The following is a 16,504-nucleotide window of genomic DNA, read 5'->3' on the forward strand; positions in this document are numbered from 1 at the left end:
ACAGGCGTGCAGCACCCCCTCAGCGGCGTGCACCCGGGGTGGACCGCCCCCCGCCCCCCCTTGGTACGCCACTGCCCCTACCCCGACAGTTAGGGGATGGCCGGTTCGTGGGGATATTGGGCAGCACTAACCAGTTAAGTGTCACTGAATATCCCCAGAGAGCCCTGGGCAAGCTATTTAAATGGCCAGTAGCCTCTCCTGACTGTTCAAATAGCTTTGAATATCTGGCAGTTTGTTTATATTGCACTCTATGGTGTCTAAGTCTTTCTTAATTTCAGTTCTGCTTCTGGAGGTGGGCTGAAAGTAGCAGAACCAATGTTCCTGCAACAGGACTCCATCACAGCTAGGAATTTAACACTGAGAGATCATAAACTTTGAAACTGCAGATGGTGGCTTAAGGCCAAGTAGGAAGTGAAACATTTAATTTTGCTTTCATTGTATGAGTTGATTCCGTAGCACTTCAAAATGCCTGGATATGCAGTATAAATGATCTTGTATTGTTTTATAGAGAACATTGGAAACCACACTTCCCCCCATAAAGTGTGTGCCTTGCCTTCATAATCAGCGCAACAGTCCCATAACTACCTTGTGATTTAAACCCTCAGGGTAGGAAGACGGGTGTGAAAGGCAGAGGAAATGTGTCAAATGCCAGTTGTGATGTAGTATAATGGGCAACAGTTTGATTTAACGCTGGTAACCTCATTCCTCCTCAAAGAGAATACAAATGCCATATCTCCATGGTTAAATCAAATCACAGCAAAATGATGTGATTGATATAACTCCTCTACATTACAGTTTTTATGTACCACATCGCTTGAAATGAACTAAAAGAGTGACTTTCTGTAAGGAAGGGGAAACTTGTGAAACTGAATTATAAAAAGAGCATTGACAGTCAACCTGCCATACATACTCCTGCCCTTTTCCTGTCCTTAATGTAGCTCTTGTCCCCCTCCCATTCTGAATTGTGCCAGGCTATAGGAAGAAAATATTCCTGAAACAACTCTTGGTGTTTCAAAGGTTCATTTTGTTATCAAGAAAGTTCTGGTTCTAAGTCATATTTTGGGATAGGAGGGTTAAGCTGTAATAATTTGGTGTGTGTGTGTGTGGTGGTGGTGGGGGGGGGGGGGGGAATATTTACACTATCAATCTGCAAATGAAAATAGAAATGACACCCATTCCCAACATGAGAGAAACATTATGCAAGTTGTTAGTTAAAATAACTGCATGTGAGCTATAAATTTATTTAAAAAAAACATTTTTGGAACAGTGCTTTGAAAAATAATTGAATGCTATCAAACGGGTTTGTCTTGCAGATCTTTTTCTTAAGCCAGTGCACTGCCATGCTCTGAATATAAATGGACTGTGGTGTGATGTGATCAATAAACAAGATATATTAATTTAACCACTGAAAATTTGTTGTACAGGAGGAAGGCACATTCTTGTGTTCATTAGAACATTCCAAAACCAAAAGACCATTAGCAACTGCCCCCCCCCCCCCCCCCCGATAGTGAGCTAGTGGTGGTCAATGATGTCTAAGGTGCTGATTGCATGGGCTACATCTCAAAAAAAGATATAGTGGAATTAGAAAAGGTACAGAGATGGGCAACAAAAATGATAAAGGGGATGGACGGCTTCTTAAAGGAGAAGTCCATAGACCATTATTAAATTGACTTGGGGAAAATCCACTGCTTATTTCTGGGATAAGCAGCATAAAATTTACTGAACTTTTTTGGGACCTTGCCTGGTATTTGTGACCTGGATTGGAAACAGGATGCTGGGCTTGATGGACCTTTGGTCTGTCCCAGTGTTGCAGTACTTATGTAATTTGACCTGAGTGTTTAATGCTGGGCCTAATCTGAACACCTGCAATGAATATGCTATTTGTGCAGTCACACTTCTTTGAATAATTATCCGGGCACAGCACTGAATATTGGCAGTGCTCAGATAAATTGCAGGCCCACCCTAACTCTACCCTGGACTACCTCAACACTACTCAGATAGTGTCGTGACACTCAGTGCTAATATATATATTTTTTTTTAACATTTGTACCCCGTGTTTTCCCACTCATGGCAGGCTCAATGCGAATTACATGGGGCAATGGAGGGTTAAGTGACTTGCCCAGAGTCACAAGGAGCTGCCTGTGCCTGAAGTGGGAATCAAACTCAGTTCTTCAGTTCCCCAGGACCAAAGTCCACCACCCTAACCACTAGGCCACTCCTCCACTTACAGCTCTGTAGTATCTTTCACCAGGTGTTTTGGGGTTTTCTGTATGCTGGATGGCTATGCATCACCTCCCTTTAAACAACACTATAGTCAGTTTAATGACATTCATTTTTCCTGTTGTATGATGAAGGAAATGGAAATACATATTAAAAATGTAGGGAAGTATGGTAGTTTAAACTTCCTTTGCATTTGCTGGTGTATAGAGGTAAACAGCAAAGATGGTAGCATGTCTCTCACTTTGCCACACAAACCCATCATACACAGACATAGACATATAAACACACTGCGAATATGACATGTTGAAGTTACATGTAAACTCTACTTGACTCAAGTTTTCATTTAAACTAAATCTTGAGAGCTGAACAATAAATTGCCCAAGGAAGCCTTGTTCTCTTTCTTTCAGGAAACCTTTTCTTCTCTGCAGTTAATTATCTTGCAGTCTCCTTTCCTGATGTGTCGATTGCATTAATTCTTCCCTTTGCAGTCTTCTGTTTTGGATTCAGCAATCCTTGGGTTCTCCAACTCTGATGTTTTATGACTTGATAGAAAAAATAATTAAAATCCTGATCAAGATTCCACCTCAATGTCCTCTCCCGATCCTCAAGACAGGAGATTGCAACTGCTCTTTGGGATATCTCAGGCTGGAGGGATCCCTGGTGGTGGATATTATAGACACAAGACATGTGACAGTATACCTAGTTACTCAGGACCAAGAATTCTGGGCTTCTGATCTTAACTGTTGTCTGTGCTAAAGAACAGGGAATTTCACAGGAACTGAAAGTAAGTGGTGAATGTTTACTTGTAGTCTATCAGTTCTTTCTCTGCATTATCTTAATTATGTGATTACATTAGAATGTATGATGTCATTAGGTTTCCAAGGGGAAAGAGTAGAGTCTCCATTCCTACTCAGCCCTTATCCTCTTGTTTTAGACTATGAAAATTGCATTTATTATCTGCTTTCTTATTAATGATGCCAACATCTCATCCAAAGGAAATGAATTATAGTGTTAGCTGTCAGTACACTGTTTTCTCAGAATTAATGACTATTGGTTTAGAAACTCAATGATGGTATCATTGTTCAGAGTAGCATATGAGTTCAACCTGTGCTGACTCAACCTTCCATACAAAAGCTGTTGCATTTTCAGTGTGTTTTTTAGGGATTTTTTAAATGTTGGAAATGAAAGAGGAAAATTTCAATCAATTATCCCAAGTTGTGTCCTTCCATTTTGAAATGATATAACCCTCCCCCCCCCCCCCCCCCCCCCACACACACACAACACAATTTTATTCATTTTACTTTCCATTTATGTTCCTTGTTGCAGTCCTTGGTCAAAATCCCATGCTGCCAAAACAAAAATAAGTAAATAAATAAATAAATAAAAAGTTCCCATGCAGCAAAATGGCACTTGCCTTCGGTTGACTGGTGCCATTTTGAACACTAACAGTGGCACTGCGGGAACAACTAGGGGTCATTCCTGCTCTATTTAGAGCTAACACATTGGGTTAAGATAACTGGTAATCCCAGAGGAGTGAGGGAAGGAGTGGAAAGGGGCCCTTAGGGCGTTAAAAATTATTTTTGTAGTGGGGGGAGGGAGGGAACATGGCTGCAGACTCGGCATAACTTTTTAATTTCATCTTGTTTTTTTTCATTCTTCTTTTCTTTTTCTGTTGTTTACGTTTGAAACAATGAAAAAAGAAAGAAAATGAAGAAATCATACAGTACAAACTCCTAGGGGGCAATTCTAGAACTGGGTGCCATGTTAGGCACCAAAATTAAGTGGGTAGCATGCCAATTCTATGATGACAATAAGGCATATAACTTTAGCATTTGCACTCTTATGCTTCAACGAATACATTAATAATAAAATCACAGACATTGGCATGTGACAATAACTAGCTGCAGTTTTATTAGCATATAAACAACTCCAGCTTCATAAACATTCCCCAAATTTTCACAATTCAAATTCCCACTTCAAATCATTAAACATTGAGAAAGGAAACGGTTGTTGGTTAGATAGTATTGAACTAACCACAACTGCCCACCCATCCAAGGCAGAGTCTGCGGTAATGCTAGACCCTGCCAGATCCCAGGATTCATGTTGGTATCATACCTGAACCCCACCCCTTTCCCCTATAATCACATTAGACTTGCTCCAAATAACAAACTCCCTCTATAACCATCCCAGAGGAATGGCCTTAATGCCACTGTGACTAATTTCAAAGCCCCTCCATCCCAGCTGGTACCCCACACTTTCAAATCACCAAAAGAGAAGGGAGGGGGAGGAGGATCAAAAATCAGCCTCCCACCCGGGCTCCTCACAGCAAACAGAATCCCATCAAGCACACTACCCTCGAGCCTCTGTACCTAAAACTCTGATTGGTGCCAGCCAGACCTCACCTGCACCAGTCAGAGAAGCTGGATTCCCCTTCCAATGCCCTGTCTCCACAGCTGATGAATGTTAACCCCCTCCCCAACTAGCTGAATGATCTCCCTCTGTTGCTTTCTCAGCTCAGCCAATTTAAGGCTTATTCCCCCTTAGTTAGGAATACTTGTGTAAATTGGTAACAACGCACCTACAGCTAGGTGCGCCCACTTATGCCAGGTCTATGGCTTGATACAAATGTTAGAGCATAAATGTGGCACTTTAATGTGTAACTTACAGTATTCTGTAAGTTGTGTGTGTAAATGTTGGCCCCACCTCCCTTCTGCATGCCACTTTTCATTTATGTGCATGTTTATTATTATTGCAAGCAAAACTCAATTTATGTGCGTAAATATGAACATGCCTGCGTGTATGCTGGTATTCTATAAACCCTTGTGCACAATTGGTGCTAACTTTAGACATCTTGTTATGGAACGAGTGGGCTAGTGCTTTTTTCCATCATTAGAGAACTGTAATACAGAATGCAATCAGGAATATGCTGCCTATATTTCCCTCCCTTCACAGACCCTTTACTATAAGTAATAATTATGCCTAATAGCTGTCCTTGTTCCCTGCCCTAGTTCAAAGCCCTCGTCTAGTGGTATTTAAATTCAGTCTTCGAGGACTTAAACGTGTCAAGTTTTCAGGATATCCCAAACGAATATTCATTACTTCCTCTTATGAGCGCCCCTTATTTCAATCTAGTCACAGTATATGAACTTAATAACTATCTAGTGACTACCCTTTTACAATGTTCATGCACTTTATTATTATACACACACAGTGTTATACAGTGGGGGAAATAAGTATTTGATCCCTTGCTGATTTTGTAAGTTTGCCCACTGACAAAGACATGAGCAGCCCATAATTGAAGGGTAGGTTATTGGTAACAGTGAGAGATAGCACATCACAAATTAAATCCGGAAAATCACATTGTGGAAAGTATATGAATTTATTTGCATTCTGCAGAGGGAAATAAGTATTTGATCCCCCACCAACCAGTAAGAGATCTGGCCCCTACAGACCAGGTAGATGCTCCAAATCAACTCGTTACCTGCATGACAGACAGCTGTCGGCAATGGTCACCTGTATGAAAGACACCTGTCCACAGACTCAGTGAATCAGTCAGACTCTAACCTCTACAAAATGGCCAAGAGCAAGGAGCTGTCTAAGGATGTCAGGGACAAGATCATACACCTGCACAAGGCTGGAATGGGCTACAAAACCATCAGTAAGACGCTGGGCGAGAAGGAGACAACTGTTGGTGCCATAGTAAGAAAATGGAAGAAGTACAAAATGACTGTCAATCGACAAAGATCTGGGGCTCCACGCAAAATCTCACCTCGTGGGGTATCCTTGATCATGAGGAAGGTTAGAAATCAGCCTACAACTACAAGGGGGGAACTTGTCAATGATCTCAAGGCAGCTGGGACCACTGTCACCACGAAAACCATTGGTAACACATTACGACATAACGGATTGCAATCCTGCAGTGCCCGCAAGGTCCCCCTGCTCCGGAAGGCACATGTGACGGCCCGTCTGAAGTTTGCCAGTGAACACCTGGATGATGCCGAGAGTGATTGGGAGAAGGTGCTGTGGTCAGATGAGACAAAAATTGAGCTCTTTGGCATGAACTCAACTCGCCGTGTTTGGAGGAAGAGAAATGCTGCCTATGACCCAAAGAACACCGTCCCCACTGTCAAGCATGGAGGTGGAAATGTTATGTTTTGGGGGTGTTTCTCTGCTAAGGGCACAGGACTACTTCACCGCATCAATGGGAGAATGGATGGGGCCATGTACGGTACAATTCTGAGTGACAACCTCCTTCTCTCCGCCAGGGCCTTAAAAATGGGTCGTGGCTGGGTCTTCCAGCACGACAATGACCCAAAACATACAGCCAAGGCAACAAAGGAGTGGCTCAGGAAGAAGCACATTAGGGTCATGGAGTGGCCTAGCCAGTCACCAGACCTTAATCCCATTGAAAACTTATGGAGGGAGCTGAAGCTGCGAGTTGCCAAGCGACAGCCCAGAACTCTTAATGATTTAGAGATGATCTGCAAAGAGGAGTGGACCAAAATTCCTCCTGACATGTGTGCAAACCTCATCATCAACTACAGAAGACGTCTGACCGCTGTGCTTGCCAACAAGGGTTTTGCCACCAAGTATTAGGTCTTGTTTGCCAGAGGGATTAAATACTTATTTCCCTCTGCAGAATGCAAATAAATTCATATACTTTCCACAATGTGATTTTCCGGATTTAATTTGTGATGTGCTATCTCTCACTGTTACCAATAACCTACCCTTCAATTATGGGCTGCTCATGTCTTTGTCAGTGGGCAAACTTACAAAATCAGCAAGGGATCAAATACTTATTTCCCCCACTGTATATATAAAATATTTCCTAGCTCCTTATGGTTTTTCTTGCATCCTTCCATTCAAACTCATTCATCCAACTACTTCATCCTCAATTCAATTTTTCCTGAGGATGAAGTAGTTGGATGAATGAGTTTGAATGGAAGGATGCAAGAAAAACCATAAGGAGCTAGGAAGTATTTATAACACTGTGTGTGTATAATAATAAAGTGCATGAAAATTGTAAAAGGGTAGTCACCAGATAGTTATTAAATGAATATTCATGAGATAGATTTGCATGCACACTACCTCCATTGAATGCAAATCTGTCTCATGCATATTCATTAGTGATGAAATGGAGTTTTTCGTGTTCATTGTTTCTTTCAACAGTAAGACTCTCTATTTCCTGCAATCCTTGAACTAATAGACAGGTGGCAGCCTAACTCCTTTCTGTAGCTTTACTGACCCCAGAATGAGGTTTGGTTGGCAGGTTTCCCAGTACCTTCTGAAAGTTGTAAGTTTGTAATGTTCTGCAATATTATTACTGCTTTTCCCCCTGATACAACACATGAATGACTAGCCCTGAATTTGCTAGAATTTTCCAGCATTGGCTTGGGAGAACAAAGGAAACTGATCTGCACCAAAGCGCTGTCCCAGTTCTACACATCTTATTGAGGACAACCTGTCCTGAAACTTCCCAGGCACTACAGTAACACTTATCTAGATAGTTATATTTCTATGAATCCTTGTTATTTTACCCAACTGGTTGTGTGCAGAATTAAATCTTGTTTTCTCTGTTCACAGTTTATTAGCACTGTGTGACTGACCAGTGATCCCAATATGTTTTTTGTATATTTGGTCTGTAGAATTTCTAGAAATTGTGTGACTCTGGGTTTTGTGAGCATCTCAGTGTCCCGAGAAATCACAAGGAAATAACCTGCAGAGCAGGGTAGTTGCTCAGAGGTAGACAGGAACTCAGCTGGTGGGTGTGTAGCTCTCCAGAATAGGGGCAGATGTGCAGGTACAAGTGGGGCCTAAGCAATACAGAGACCTAGGGGTAGCACTGAAGTGTTATGTGACAAATGTCAGGCTTTTGTTCTCTTTGATTCATGTGATAACACTCTTTGAATTCCTGGGCTATGGTTGGTTTCTCTTTTGGGGACCTCTCAGGGCCATGTAACTGGGCCATTACACCCTGGCTAAAACTAATCATGGAAGCAGTAATTCCATAGCACATTTTACTCAGAAGCAAAAGTGTTCATCTGGCTCCAAACCTGATTATGCAAAGGCTTTTCTTCCACTCTGCACCTGTAGAAAAGGCCTTTAATGAACTGAATGCAAAAGAAACATCTGGTCAGAGAAAAACAGGTCAGTGAGCAGAAAGATGAATTCATTTCCAAGGTTAATTAGGCCTGATTAGAGCATTCTTTTATAATTTATTTTTGGAATTGCACAGAATCATCATCAGCATAATGAAATATTATTTTTTAAAAAACTAAATGTGAATTTTGTATAGAAACCTCTACAAATCGACACTGACTGTTTTTCCAGGTTGTAAAATCACTTCCTTAAGTGTTGACTCACGGGCATTGTATTGGATAAAGCAAACAAAGAAACAGGCAGTGTTACTTAGAGCTGATAAGCTATCAGGATGAATTGTAACACAGACCCAGCTGTCTAAGGATGTCAGCATTGTTATGTTATACAGTAGAGACTCATAGCCATACTCAGGTATGTTCCTTCTTTAATGGACATTTTCATGGCCATGAGGTATGGATATTTTAAAAAATGCTTGTTTCCATGATCCTTGAGGTGTGCAAACATTCTCCTCACCCAGCAAATATATATCATACTAGGAAAAAAGGCCCGTTTGTGAAACCAATGAAACGGGCGCTAGCAAGGTATTGGTTTCCTGCAATTAATGTTTTGAAAGGGATTGTTAGGAAAAATGCGTTGTCATACTAATGAATAATTGACATTGTTGTATTATGTGTAATATGTTTTGTTATTTTTCTATATTTTTTTCTTTGTGTTGGTTCTGTGTGTGGGTGTGAGTGAGAGATGCTGATTCTGCATGTTAGAGCTTGTGTATTTATTGGGGGGGGGGGGGGGGGAGTGTGTGGGTGTGAGTGAGAGAGAGACAGAGATCTTGATTCACCATGGCAGAGTTTGTGTGTGATGTTGTGGTGGTGGTTGGGGGGAGTGTGTGTGTGTGTGTGTTAGTGAGAGAGAGAGATCTTGATTTTCCATTTTAGAGTTTGTGTATTAAGGGGGTAGGAGGGGAGTGTGTGGGTGAGAGAGAGAGAGAGATGCTGTTTCTCCATGGCACAGTGTGTGTATGATGTTGGGGGGGGGGGGGGTGGAAAGAATGTTTGTCTGTGTCAGATAGAAAGCTGGTGATTGTCCCTTAGAGAGTGTGTGTATGATGTGGGTGGTGGTGGGGGTAGTGGGGAGGGTGGCAGAGTTTGTTTATGATGTGGGAGGGGGGTGGAGAGGGTAGCGGTGTTTGTGTGTGAGACTCTTTGGAGGGGGGACAATTGCCTTTCTTCCCCTGAGCTTCCCTTTCCTTTGCCCCGTACCGGAAGGGGGGGGGGCTTGGTTATTGATTTGGTTCGGAGTGTGTGAGTTGCATGACCAATCTGCGTTGCCATTCTTGGGGGGGGGGGGATGGTAGCGGTGTTCCGCATCAGTGTATGTGTTGTGTTTGGGGGGGGGGGGCTGTGGGTGTGTGTGTGTCAGTCAGAATCAGATATGTTGAATGTCCTTGGTAGAGTTTGTGTATTAAGGGGGGTGGGTCTGGGAGTGTGTGTGTGAGAGAGAGAGAGAGAGAGAGAGATGCTGTCTGTCCATGGCAGAGTGTGTGTATGTTCTTGTTGGGGGGGTGGAGTTTGATTGTGTCTGTGTGTGTGAGTGAGAGATGGTGATGTATTTAGTGGGGGGGGGGGGGAGTGTGTGGGGTGTGGGTGTGAGTGAGAGACCAAATGACATCAATATAGTTGCCGCTATACCCCCTGTGCCGCTGTTCAGTACCAGCAGTAGCCAGGGAAAATCCATCAAACCACAGAATGTAACCCCCCGTCTGTGATCGCACATACCCACAGCACCAACATCCGTATGAATGTTCTCGTTCCAGCGATGTTCCTGTGCTGCGTGCTGCTGTGCTGCACACAAAATGACCCCTTCTGCTGACGCTCCTCCCTTCTTCACATACACTTGCATCTGATAGGTTCCTCATGCGTCTGACATCGCGTACCATTGCCTGGGAACTGTTCAGCGATCCCTTCACTATCAGTATTCCGCCCTCGACGTCATCACGTTTTGACGCGAGGGCGGGGCACAGAGAGATAGGCAGAGAGAGATGTCTACACCGTTACGAACCCACGAACCCTTCAGTGAAGCCACGGAGTCAGCTTCAGAACGTTGGAGGTGCTTTTTATTATAGTAGATGAGCTACACAGGATGATGTTAAGGTAAAATGTAAGTTATTGGGTTAGATATGCAAGACCTCAGATAATGTGGCATTTCAAGGCAATATAAAATGACAAGCTGCTGGGCCAGTCCAGTGGTTCTGTGGCTGTGCTCTGCATTGCATACTGATGTTCACTAGTTTGGTCCACAGGGTGACCCTTCTATTCCATTGATTGATCAGGGTTGCTGTAAAGGCAGCGCTCACAGTGTTCATTGCTTAAGGGTGACATCTACTGACCTTATTCAGGACCCACGATTGCAGAGTTCCAGACTAGTACGAAGCCTTGCGTGGGATTGGGAAGAAGAGGACCTCAGCTCAGCTGGCGGGGGTTGGGGTCCCCCGCTAGCAAAGGTAGGCGACGGCAGGTTGGCGGCGGGAGGGGGGTTGAGAGGGTTATCGAGGGGGGGTCCAGGGGCAAATCTATGGGGGCCCAGGCCCCCATGGCCCCATACTGGCTACGCCACTGGTATACACTCCCCAATTGTAATTTTAACGCTTGTCATACAAGAAACATTCTAAATCAACATAACGCTGTATAATTTTGCTAAACTAAATGAAATGAAAAGAAAAGGCACACTTAATCCTGCCAGGTGTGTGCACCGCACCCAACGGATTCAAACTTGTTTCAGCGTCTCTCCGCGTCCCTCAGCGCTACAGACGCACAAAATCTCAATGTTTCAATGTTCTCAGCATTTCAGCGTCTCAGCACTACTCAGCATTCCTCAGTCATAATGAGTTCGTTCTAAAGATTCACAAGAAAAAAAAGAAAAAAGGTGCTCCTGTCCTAACAGTTTTCTTTGACCAGGGTACAGATTGGCATCTTTTGTCTGAGGGCCATGAAGATCAAAGATAGATTTGGCCTTTGGGGTATTGGTAGCCAGTGCAGCTTTTTCAGGAAGGCTGTGATATGGTGATGCTGCTTGCAGCCCTCTATCAGTTCTGCAGCAGCATTCCGAATTAGCTGGAGCAGGTGCATTCTTTTTGGTCTGACCAATTTACAGGTAGTTATAGTAATCTTGCTGTAATGTTATCACAGGAAAGAACCACTGTGACCAAACTCATCTTTTGATATTTTGAGAACGATTTTGTAATTGCCACAGGTGATAGAAGCAGTTTTTAAAGGTTGTTTGAATTTGTGATGCCTGTAGTAGCATTTTAAGATTCCTGACCTATGATTTTATGGGGAATTCATATTTCCCAAATAGTATTTTGAAGCCAGGTACCTGTCCATTTGTGTTAGGAACCCACATAATCTCAGTTTTTCTTGGTTTCAGGCAGAGTTTATTGTTTATTTTATTTTAATTTTTTGCCTCATTCCTGAGTTTCTATTAGACAGGCAGTGAATTGAGTCAAAGCTGTGGATAGGTCTGGCTCATCGTCATAGAATTTTGTGTCCATCAACTGAAGCAGCTTAGCTAGCAGCTTGAGGTAGATATTAAATAAAATCAGTGACAGTATGGATCCCCGTGGTACCCCACATTTCAGTGCCCAAGGTGATGATGTGCTGTTGCTGAACAGAAATGATTGTTGTCTATCTGACAAATAGGATTTGAACCTCACTGATACTGTGCCACTGATAATCTATTTATGCTAGCTGTGTAAGTATGAAATTTTGGTCCACAGTATCAAAGGCTGCTAAGAAATCTAGGTGGATCTCTTGTCAAGGTATCTATGGTGATCTTCAAGCAGGGTGGCAAGAACTCTCTCCATTCCATACCTAGGTCTGAAGTCAGAGTGACATAGGTCTAGCCAGTTTCTTTCATTTTTCCAGTTGCTAAGTTGAATACAGACAGTCTGTTTTATAAGATTTTTCAGGAAAGGGATATTAGATACTGTCCTGAAGTTTTCTAGCTTGTCCTGATCAATGGAACTCTCTTCAGTAGGGGGCATACCACTCGCTGCCCCTTTTGATATTGTTGGCAGCTGCCCTTCCACAAGACAGGAGTTAAAAAATTTGTGGCCCCTTCAATGAGGCATCTGCTTGCTAGCTCTGCTATCTTTGCTGGGCAGAAGTCAAGGGGACAGGATGTTGACCATAGGTCTTTCAAAGTTTTTTTTTAGAACATCCTCTGTTACCTGGTTAATTGAGACCCAGATGGCTGTGAATGGATGAGATGAAGAAGTGTTCTCCACATTAGTTGGTGGGAGATTCAGTGGAACTGCCTGTAGGTTCTGATGGAGACCTTTGATCTTGCTGGCAAAGTATGTGGCAAAAATCATTGCTGGTCAGTTGTAACTGGAAGGCTGGCTCTGCTGTAGGGGCTTCAATTGATCATTTACCATTTTGAATAGTGGCTTGATTGAATTTGCAGCCTGTTCAATATTATTTTTGGCTACTGTTAAGGCCTGATGGTACATTGTCATATCTTTCTCTAGGTGAGATTTATACACTTTTTTTTCCAGTTTATTTTGACTCCTAAGCATCTATAATTCTGTGGGGCACCAAGGAGAATGGGTTGTGCTTGGAGCCAGGATCTTCTTGGGTGGAACTCTTTTTATAGGCTTTACTAAATGTGCATTCCAGATATCAACCTCTTCTGACACTGTAATCATCTTTTTATACATATGGTGGAGTAGGACAAAGCCATCATAAAACTCTCAGCATAGGTTTTTCATATCTGGAATTTCCTTCCAGTCTCTAGATAGGCACCATCGTATCAAGGAAAGCAGCAGTGGTGATATCTGGAGTTTCAATATGTAAGTTATAGTCGCCTATGATGACTAACTTAAGGAAGCTCAAGGTTACCTCTGTTACCAGCTACAGGAGCTGCTGCACAAGATGATGAGTCATTGCAAGGTAGTCAGTAGGCCACAAGCAGCCAGGGTGGTTCCTTATCTTCTAGCCAGATTAAGAGGCATTCTGACTCAGACGTGGGGTATAGCGATTCTGAGCAGTTTGATTGTCTCATGGATCGGGACTCCCTTTCCCTTGTCTTGGTTGATGCTGGATGGGGAATTCTATTGGGTATAATTCAGTCAATGGATGCCTCTGGTTCAGGTTATTCTCAGGATGTTGTAGGTAGTATTTATTTATTTATTTATTTGTTTGTTGCATTTATATCCCACATTTTCCCACCTTTTTGCAGGCTCAATGTGGCTTACATAGTACCGTGATGGCGATCGCCAATTCCGGTATGACAAATACAGAGTGGTATTGCTTTAGAGTTCATGAGTGACAGAATACATTAGGTAGTCAAGGAAAAAGAGTTAAGTTTTGTCCCGTTCTAGTATAAGTTTCGTTGTGTTGCAGGGTTCAGGCGTTTAAGTTGGATCGTTAGGATATGCCTTTTTGATCAAGTTGGTTTTTGATGATTTCCGGAAGTTTGTTAGGTCATGCATTATTTTCATGACATTTGGTAGTGCATTCCATAGTTGCATGCTTAAGTAGGAAAGGCTGGATGCATAGGTTGATTTATATTTTAGTCCTTTGCAGCTTGGGTAGTGGAGATTTAGGTATGTGTGTGTTGATCTTTTTGTGTTTCTGGTTGGTTAGTCTATGAGGTCTGCCATGTATACCGGGGCCTCGCCGTGAATAATTTCATGAACCAGAGTGCAGATTCGTTCTTTGATTGGAAGCCAATGCAGTTTTTCTCGTAAGGGTTTGGTGCTTTTGAATCTCGTTTTTCCAAATATGAGTCTGGCTGCGGTGTTTTGGGCAGTTTGGAGTTTCTTAATGATTTGTTCTTTGCATTGATGACATCATGAATCATGGAAAAATTTTTATTGTCTCACCTGGCATTCACTTGGCCTACGTTTCCAAGAAGTGATTTGTTAGTGATAGGTGTAACAAGATGGTGGTAGGCAAGTAGTTGTACAGATGCAGTTAGATAGGTATTGTGCCTCTTGTGCCCTTTTGGTGAATGGAGGATGCTATAGTTTGTTACCTCTTTCAAAAACTACTGGGTGTGTGAGGATCTATAGGTTTACTGGCTGAAGCACATTCTTATTATTAAGGTAGATGAGGGTCCATCATTGTGAATATATTATCAGAAGACAATCTGTTAGTTCTCAGCAGTTTTATTGAGCAGATGCAACTTCTTCTTGTTAGATAAGAAAGCACAGAATTCTCAAACTATGCAGGATAACAGAAAGTCAGTTTGTCACAGTGATATGTTAATTTTGTATCTTGCTTAGAGTTCATCTCTTTTAAGTGCCTACTTCCTGAAAGGCTGAAAATTCTCCAGGGGAAAAGATGGTCAGTCAGCACCGCAGAGTTGCTTGTTCTTCTTCAGTAGAGAAATGTCTTTATTATTTTGTGCTTTTTATGCTTAAGAACTGTGTTAGGATAAATTGCTGGTTTGGTCTTGTGAACCCAAGATCACAAGGAAGGGCAGTGGGAGGAGTGGGATTTGAACCCTGTAACCACTGGGTTCCATTCTGTAGCAGTTGCAAATGAAGGAGCATGATGCCAGGTGCTAACTCTGGTATAGAATGAGCTGAAAGTATAAAAGAGCAAGAGAAAATTTGGATGAGGAGTCAGGGGGTAAAAAACATGACAAGTAGTTATGGATGTTTATATTCAAGTGAACAGAAATCCACAAAGATTAGCAGTTAAATAATTATTTCTCTTGAAATATCCTTCCCGCGTGCCCTCTTTTCTCCTTTCACCTTCCCCACCCTCTCTATCACCTCTTCACTATCTCACCTCATCCTTCACCTTAGTGACGGCCTCTTCCTCTTCTTTCCCATTCACCCCTCCTCTTCACCTCTCTCACTCATACCCATTCCCTTCTTCCCTCTCTTGATAACCATTACCACAAGGGCAATGAGTTTCCTCAGATTGTCTACCCAGGCTACATTTTCACACTTCTGATTTCCCATAATTCTTCCTGTTGCCACTAGATCCTGCTGATGCAGTGCATGGCAGCCACACATGTCTCTGGCCCTCTGGGATCTTCCCAGGTACTTGAGACCTGGATTGGCCACTGTTGGAAATAGGATACTGGGCTTGATGAATCTTTGGTCTGTCTCAGTTTGGCATGTTGAAGCTGTTACTGCTGGCCAACACTGTCACTGAACTACTGCCCTGTTTCTCCAGTGCAGCCGAACTGCTTCTGTGCATATTTATCACCTTTGCCATCTATTAGCTCAGTGTTGCTACAAACCTAGGACCCCTTTTACAGAGGCACGCTAATGGATTTAGTGCTCGCTAAATGCTAAGATGACCATAGGAATATAATGGGTGTCTTAACATTTAGTTCATGCTAATCCACTAGTGCACCTCTGTAAATGGGGCCCTTAGTCAAGATGAATCTACAATGAGGCTACGTTCTATCAAATGCAAAAGGGCTGCAATACCAACAGTGGGTCACAAGTTTCATGATCTTTTATTAAACTAAAGGGTACACTGCCACCTTGTGGCCACTTCTGGGATGCACTTCCACACACAAGTTTATGGAATTAGATAGGAATACATTTTAAACAGCATGTTATACTTTGATGTATCTGAACTCAGGAATGAAAAAGCACATTTGTGTGTCTGTCATTTAGACCTCAAATGCCTGATGCCAAGACCATATAACTAACAAGTGGAAGTGATAAATAGGACAGAATCAACCTTGCTCCTAAATATCCCTCCAGTGGAGTTCCCAAAAGAATATGCTAGAATAAGCAGACCCTGCCTAACCTACAGAGTGAACTATGGAAAATTGCAGGATGGTGCATCTAACAATACCTGTTCCTCTGGGCTGCAGTGCATAACACAGGTAAGTGCTAGAAACAGAGAAAAGTATCATGATTGATAATGAGTACAGATTATCTGAGATCCTGCAGCTCAAAGTCAAGATTAACTGAAATACACTATAAGGTCAATTCTATAATCTAAGCACCTGCATTTAGGTACTCCTTGTGTGCATAAATGTCTAGAATACTAGCACTTATGCGCTTAAGGGCATACTTACATATTAATATGCTAGCAGAGCACCTAAATGCTATTCTGCAAATACCTGCTTAACTCAGAAAGGGGCCTATACAGAGGTAGAGCATAGACAGGACAAGGGCAGGGCTCCTAGTGATGCATGTAACTTACAGAATATG

At 42.5% G+C, this 16,504-nt stretch overlaps 1 pseudogene; it reads left to right on the forward strand.

Annotated features, from left to right (window-relative positions):
- The window catches only part of LOC115471344, a 111,137-nt pseudogene that overhangs the window by 29,044 nt on the left and 65,589 nt on the right, over window positions 1-16,504 (forward strand).

The sequence above is a fragment of the Microcaecilia unicolor genome, chromosome 5 (assembly GCF_901765095.1).
Source record: "Microcaecilia unicolor chromosome 5, aMicUni1.1, whole genome shotgun sequence".
NCBI lineage: Eukaryota > Metazoa > Chordata > Amphibia > Gymnophiona > Siphonopidae > Microcaecilia > Microcaecilia unicolor.